The sequence below is a fragment of the Lycium barbarum genome, chromosome 4, assembly GCF_019175385.1.
Source record: "Lycium barbarum isolate Lr01 chromosome 4, ASM1917538v2, whole genome shotgun sequence".
NCBI lineage: Eukaryota > Viridiplantae > Streptophyta > Magnoliopsida > Solanales > Solanaceae > Lycium > Lycium barbarum.
The window spans coordinates 77,123,466-77,131,293 of record NC_083340.1 but is presented as its reverse complement, the minus strand read 5'-3'; positions in this window follow the sequence as shown (position 1 = coordinate 77,131,293).

The window sequence follows — 7,828 nt, the reverse complement described above, 5'->3', positions numbered from 1 at the left end:
GTCCTTATATACTTGTCTCGCTATTACGGGATCACCAACCGGAGTGAATACCTCCAAAGGTTTAATTTGCTCAGGTCTCACCCCAACACAATCAGCGATATACGGACTAATATATGAGAAGGTAGAACCCGGATCAATCAGAGCATATACATCACGGAAAAATAGAGTTAAGGTACCTGTGACAACGTCTGGGGAAGACTCAAGATCCTGTCGCCCCGCTAAAGCATACACACGGGGCTGAACAGCACCTGAAGTAGATGCTCCCCCTCTACCTCTGCCTCTCCCTGCTGTAGTCTGAGGGGTCTGGGCTGTCGGGCGTGCTGAAGAAGAACCCGCTGCTGAACCTGTAGGCTGAGTCCCCACTCTATCTCTTGCTGAGGGGCAATCTCTCATCACGTGACCAACTTGCCTGCAAGCATAACAAGCATCTGAACCCTGACGGCATTGTCCTGAATGCAGCCTACCACACTGACTGCACCGCGGTACTGGAGGTCTTCTCTGACTAAAATCTCCCTGATATTGAGAACTTGGGGCCCTCGAACCCTGACCCTGCCCTGACTGAAAAGAGCGATCGAACCTCCTGTCTGAGAAAATGGGAGGCGCACTAGTTGCGGACTGACCTGAGTGCCTGGGATGTGTCTGTCTCGGTCCCTCTCTATACTCACTGCTCTCTCCCATAGATCTAGCCCTCTTACCTTGTCTTCTACTTCTGTCACCATCACGCTCACTTCTCTGCTGCTGTTGTCGCTCCTCAAGATTCTGGGCGTGAGCCTGTATCTGAGAAATATCCATCCCGTCTTGCAAGTAGGCCGTCAAACAATCTCTGTACAAATGTGGCCCCAGACCACTCACAAATCTATAGATCCTGTCTAACATGTCGGCCACCATAGTCGGAGCATATCGAGCCAATGAGTTGAATTGCATGCTATACTCCCGGGCACTCATACCCCTTTGCTTTAAATTCAGGAACTTGTCCGCTCTAGCTCGGCGGACTTCAGGCGGCAAGTAGTGACGAATAAAGGCATCTACAAACTCTTGCCACACGGGAGGTGATGCATTCTCCCCTCTTGTTATCACCCAATTCTTATACCATAGTACAGCCACGTCGCGAAGTCTATAAGAGGCCAACTCTATAGATTCAGTCTCAGAAGCATGCATAAGTGTTAACGTCCTCAGCATTTCATCGATAAAACCTTGTGGGTCCTCATCCGGCTTTGACCCGAAAAATTCTGGAGGATTTAGAGTAAAGAAGTCACGGGCTCTTGTACTAGCAAAACGATCACTTGTGCCCGCATTCTGTCGTTGTGCCTGAATGGCAACCAACTGGGTCAATAAATGGATGGCCTCAGACACTTGTTGACCCGAGGCACCCGGTGGAGGAATCAGAGCTGAGGCTCCTCCCTGTTCTTCTACATTGGGTGCGGCCTCACTTTGCGATTCACTTTCCTCTACCTCCGCCGGAGGCTCCCTTTCTGCCCGTTCCTTCGTCGTAGCTTTGCCTTTCTGGGCAGCTGTAGCTTTTCCTTTCGGCGACATTTTTCTGAAACCATAACGCACTTTTAGGAATAATATAATCCTAGACATGGCTCTATCGCACGATCTCATGAGAAGAAAGATGGTCATTTTCCTAAATGCCCTGTAGCCTCTTGTTTATTAGCGTGGAGCGCAACACACCACAAACAAGACTCTACTAGACACGGCTCGTAGACACTTCCTACAATGAACTGCTCTGATACCACTTCTGTCAGGACCCAGCTAGGGGCCGCGACGGGTACCTGATGCTAGTTACCGAGCACCGCTCACTCTACTATTTATCTCGCTCATTTAATACTCTTTTATCAATTTCACATACCAATCGTATAAAAATTATATTTTGTCAACCATAAATACTTTATATACATTTGCCTCTCGGCCATCAAAATAATATACATACATATGAAAACCTCTTGTGAGACCCTCTAACCCACACTGCGTATCTACGAGCCTCTACTACATAATGAATACATAGACGGAACAAGACTCCGCCATGCCAAAAATATGCATATATAAATGTACACCAAAAGAATAGTCATAAGCACCTCCGAACAATGGAGTGCTATCTATCAGCGGACAGCTACTGGGGATCTGGACCAAGCGCTCCTCCCTGTCTACCTGTGGGCATGAACACAGCGTCCGAAGAAAGGACGTCAGTACGAATATTGTACCGAGTATGAGAGACATATATAATGAAAGGAGACATAAATAACAAAGTGATAACATCAACAGGAAGCATCTGAATCTGACCGATAATCATAAAAGAAGTAATGCATGCTGTCTTACTCATACTCATCATCATAACATGTATGCATCATATGCAAGCTGTCCGTCCATGTCGGAACGGTGTGAAAACCAATAATATTAGCCCGCGTCCAGGCCTCCCGCGTCTGGGGTACCATCTCATGCCGCCCGCTAGTGGTGTCTGCCCATGCCAAAAGGTCATGGTGTATCCGTATAGCTGCCCGCCTTGGCGGTGACTGCCCGGCCAACTAGGCGCGGTGTGAAATACTCATGTCATGCTTATCATAAAATGCTCATAATAATAATATACTCATCATAAAATACTTATCTCATTGTAATACATGCATAAGGCGCAAGATCAACTTTATTCTATCGGGGTGACGTAAGGTCGTGATCCCCCGATTCCATTATGGGACAACTATTGATACTCTGCCTCACCTTGAAGGAACTAGCACATAAGGTGAGTGGAAGCAATAATTAGCATCATCATTATACTGGCATCATCATATCGTATTCCTCATCTTATATAGACATTAAGGAGTTAGACTCTTAGCCTTTCGGACTATAGGAACTCATGAAGAGAATAGGAATTTCATACTACAAGATTCATGCCATCAGAAGGAAACGACTAGCCTCACATACCTGGTCGTTTAGCTATACTATCGCTCACTTGCTCTTCTTCAATATCACGTTGTTACCTACATAAGAGAATTTGGATCAGCATTAGTAACTAACTACAAGAACGTATCGCTAATTGTAGGAAAGTCGAACAACGCTTCCTTTGTTCATACTACTTTCTCAAGCTTTATCTCAACTCTTAACATTCCTAACATTACTCATAATATCACAATCGACCATCGTCATTTACGTACATTTAACAAATCCACCATTTTCCTACAATTTCCCCATTTTCAGCCTTATGACTCGTCTTTGCATTTTCATGTGTTTAACGCTTGTTTCATGATGTAAACATCATTCATAATGTATTTGTACTCACAACACTCCAATATTCGCAGTTCAATTCCACTAGCATTCATTTATAACACTATTCACTCAATAATGACCCATTTCTATGTCCTTCTACATTTCAAGTGTCTAAGCTTTCCAATATTTCAAACAATATCGAATAATCATAAAACTTACCTTGGATGAAGGTTGAACATTCCTTAAGTTGAGATTCTTCACTTAGTCAAAACCCTAGTTCCACCTTTTGTGGGATTTCTTGACCTGGATGATCTTTTATGGTGTTCTTACACTTGATTTCATAAGTTTGGTGGTGTTGATCTTGATGTTCCTTGTGATTCTCTTGAATTCTTGTGGAGAAAATATTTGGAAAGTTCTAGAGGTCTCTTGAGTTGTGTTGATGAATATTGGAAGAACATGATGTCTAAGTCTCTTTTAATAATCCCAAAATCTGATCTTTAATGAATTCTCGTCGGGTGAACAGTGGTCGTAAACCGCAGTTTACGGACCGTGTTTTGATTTACGGGTCGTCCACTGTGGTCGTATTTAAGCGTTTCAAAAACAGAGAGTTTGGCTTCTGGACATGGCAGTTTACGACCTGGTTTACTGTTCGTAAACCAGTTTACGAGCCGTAAACTGAGTCGTATTTAACCATATCAACATTTACAGAAAGTCTTGGCTGAGGGACCTGGTGGTTTACGACCTAGTTTACGGTCCGTAAACTAGTTTACGGGCCGTATCCTGGGTCGTTTTTAACCATCTCAACACTTAACAGAAACTTGTGATTTACGGACCGTATAGTGCCACACACGACCACTGGGTGGAAATTTTCCGCGACTTTCTTATTTCCAAAATTTTCTTAATTAGCCATTCCCGACTTAATAAAACATCATTTACTCAACTTTTCATCGTTCCACACTTCATACAAGTACGGAGAAATTTTCGAAGTGTAACACTTTGGTCCCTTTTAATAACTCAAAGTTTGATCTTTAATGAATTCCAGTCGGGGTGAACAGTGGTCTTAAACCACAGTTTACGAGCCGTAATCTGGTTTACGAGCCGTCCTCCCTGGTCGTATTTAAACATGTCCAAAACAGAGAAGTTGGCTGAAGAATATTGCAGTTTACGATCGAGGTTTACGGTCCGTAAACCAGTTTACGGGCCGTATTCCAAGTTGTATTTAAGCATTCCCACACTTTAACAGAAAGTTGGAATTTGAAAGGCTGGAGGACGATGGTGGTTTACGGTCCGTAAATCACTTTACGGGCCGTAAATCACTATACGACCACTGGGCTGCATGAAATTCTACAACTTTTCCATTTCCAAAAATTCACGAATCATCACCCCTTGCTTAGTAAAACACCCCACACTCATACCCTTGTCGTTCTATTCCTTGTACATGTACGGGGACTTTTCTGAGGTGTAACATTCTTCCCCCCTTTTGGAACATTCGTCCTCGAATGTTAAATCAGCGGGGATTCTAAGAAAATTTTGCCGGAGTTTCCTTTGTCGTATGGATCTACCAACTTGTCACAATAACCCATAATATCATCGCCTCACAGGGCTATAACACAATACCAACATGTCCATGGTCACACACGTCCCAGAAGTCAAAAGTAAGCATACATACCATCATGAACTTTTCCTGGAGATTCGACTAGGTGCGGATACTTGGCTTCCGCATTCACTTTGGCTTCCCTATTATTTCTTCCCGATTATTGTTTTTGCCACCAAACTCTGATTTAAGCCACCTCCTTATTTCAAAGTCCTCGCACTTACCTATCTAATGTGGCAAAGGGTACTTTCTCATACATCAACTTTCTTGTCATTTGGGCATCATTTTATTGACATGCTCCTAGTGGGAGTTCTAACATATTTATAAGCTACCTTGCCTGTTGCATACGATCTTATAGGATCTAATGCATCGAAACCTAACTCTCCCCCTTTATTCTGTGACTCTCTCGCTCTCGCAGGTTGTCATATCCTCAGGCTTCTATGGTGAGTATGTAATCTGTACTTATACTATGCCCCAAGCAATTATTCCATTTGTCTCTCACAGCAATTCTAACTCGACATTTCAGTTTCGTTTACCATATACCCTTCTTCAACTTACCCCGGGCATCATGACTCTCTCACCCTTACTTTACCTCTTACTTCTCTCCTAAGTGTTCACTTGGTCTCATTGGCGCCGCGTAAATATCTACGAATTACATACTCTTTTTGCGCGATTCGCATTCGTACCCATCCATCCGTATACCTGTATCCATGTCTGTCTTCGCATCCATAGTCATATTCATCTGTATGCCGTATCCATGGTCATATTCATCTAAGTATCAATATCCTTCTCAATGACCCTTTTGCTAACGCCCTTACCTCGAGAACGGGGTAACTTTACAATAAGACCCATGTTAATATCATGAATTATTCTGTGTCTCAGGCCTGCATGCCTTCTTCTTTGGGCTACCGTCACCCACTATATTCACAACATTCTCTGGGGTTATATTTTCATTTGGGCTAAAAGAGTATTCAATCCCGGAAGTCATTAAATCAATATAAGGACAGAGAAACGAGAGTTTCCATTCTCCTGGAAGAGTAATAGTAACTAATCAGTACTCCCTAAACTGATTCCAACTCTCCTCCAACCATGTCACGCAATCAGAGTTTTGCAATTTTATTCCTCGTTTTGCGCCACTTGGGACCTTATGGGATACAACGTCTCACAGATCGGCCTTATACTTCGCTACAAATTCCTCTGAGATTTATAATTTAGAGGGACGATGAGGTGGTATAATCTTAGAGAATTGTGGGTCCACCTCTGCCCGTCACCAGTGTTTTACTATCTTTGCCGACTCACGGCTCTTCTTCTTCCCCCTTCTTCTTGCTTTTGCGTGTCCTTATTCTACCGCTTTTAGTCAATACACTCCCGTAGGGTTCATCATTTCAACCTTCACACTGGTGTCCTCTCTATTTGCTTCCCCCCTTTTTAAGGGTTTTACTCGTACCTTTAAATCTCGAATCCACGTACCCCTGGCTACACTACGCCTTACTTATTCTGTCCCCTACAGTCTATGGCTATAACAATTCATACGTGTAGTCGTGGAGTCTTAGCATACTCGCCTTACAGTTTTATAACCAAGAAATGCACCCGATATAACACTCCGAGCAAAAACGTACGTTACTTAGCTCATCCAGTAGTTATGTGTCTGTATCTGAATCTGCTCCGATTAACAACTTCCTGCCCCATAGGGATGCTTACATTAATAGTAGGTCTAGCTATCCATGCCACCCATCTAATGTCACTTGCCCTCTTCTTCGGCGCTCAAAATTTGCTTGTAACGCCATCTTCGTTTCCCTAGGGCTTAGGTCTCTCTTACGCCGCTAATGCGCCCCATGCCTCCTTATTCTCTTACTCTTGTTTGCGTTTGGAACCGATTTCATATCCGCATTGTACCACTATCATTATTAGTTATAACTCTACTTCATCGCTTCATCGCCGTACAGTAGACCCATAACTCAGGATCATCTTTTCCTCTTCACTCTTTACCTCATTCACTTCACTCGTTCTAACTTGGTATGGGATATTTGTAGGAGATATGTTCTCCTTTAACTACCACGCCACTATTCTTTAGGCACTCGTACTTCGTACATTTCCTCTTTGCTATCTTATCTCCTCCCACTTAATAATCGATCCTTGACTCTTCGCATGAGGAACCATATTCTTAACTTAGTACCGCTTTGTTCTTTAGGATACACCACCTGTGTCAATCCGTCCCTTGCTGCCTAAAACTAATTCTATCCGTCCTGATCATCCCCCATCTCACTCCTATCGCGTTGACCTTCCTCCTACTAATTAGCCTACTTTCATTATTTATCTTTACCGTAGTCTCGGCCTTATACGCCCAACTAAAGATATCATCCATGCCCTTAGGCGTCTTCTCGCTATACTTTACATAACAATTCTTGTTACGGCTCATTGTACCCAGATCATAATCCACCCTATAGAGTGAAACTTCTTGATCTCGTTTACAAACCTACTCATAACATAGGGTAGCCTCATGAAGCAGGCATACTCAACCTGTTATCCTTTTTAGTCAGTCACATTACATTTACCATATGGCTTATTTGCACACGTATTCGCATTAATCATAAAAGGGTGCTAGCAATATACCTGGAGTACTATCAAGGGAAGACTCAGGATCCCGTCGTTCAGCTAACGCCTGGGTATGATGTTGGGATCCGCTTGGACTAGGCGTTCTTCGGTCTTTACCACTGCTTACTAGCCCCTGTGGCCCTGACCTTGGAGGGCGTGTTGATGATGAAGAGCCCGTTACCATTCCCGTAGTCCGAACCTCAGTTTTACCACATAGCGATGGACAATTTTGCTTTAAATGGCCTGGCCTAGCACAGGCATAACAAACATCCGAGCCCCGGCGACACGGTCCCCAATGTAACCTGTGACACTTAATACATCGTGGTACTGGTGACCTCTTCTGATTGGAATCACTCTGAACCCGAGAACGAGAAACTCTGAGACTCTGGGATGACCTTGAATAAGCAGGTCCATCAAATCTAGGTCTGGGAAACTATG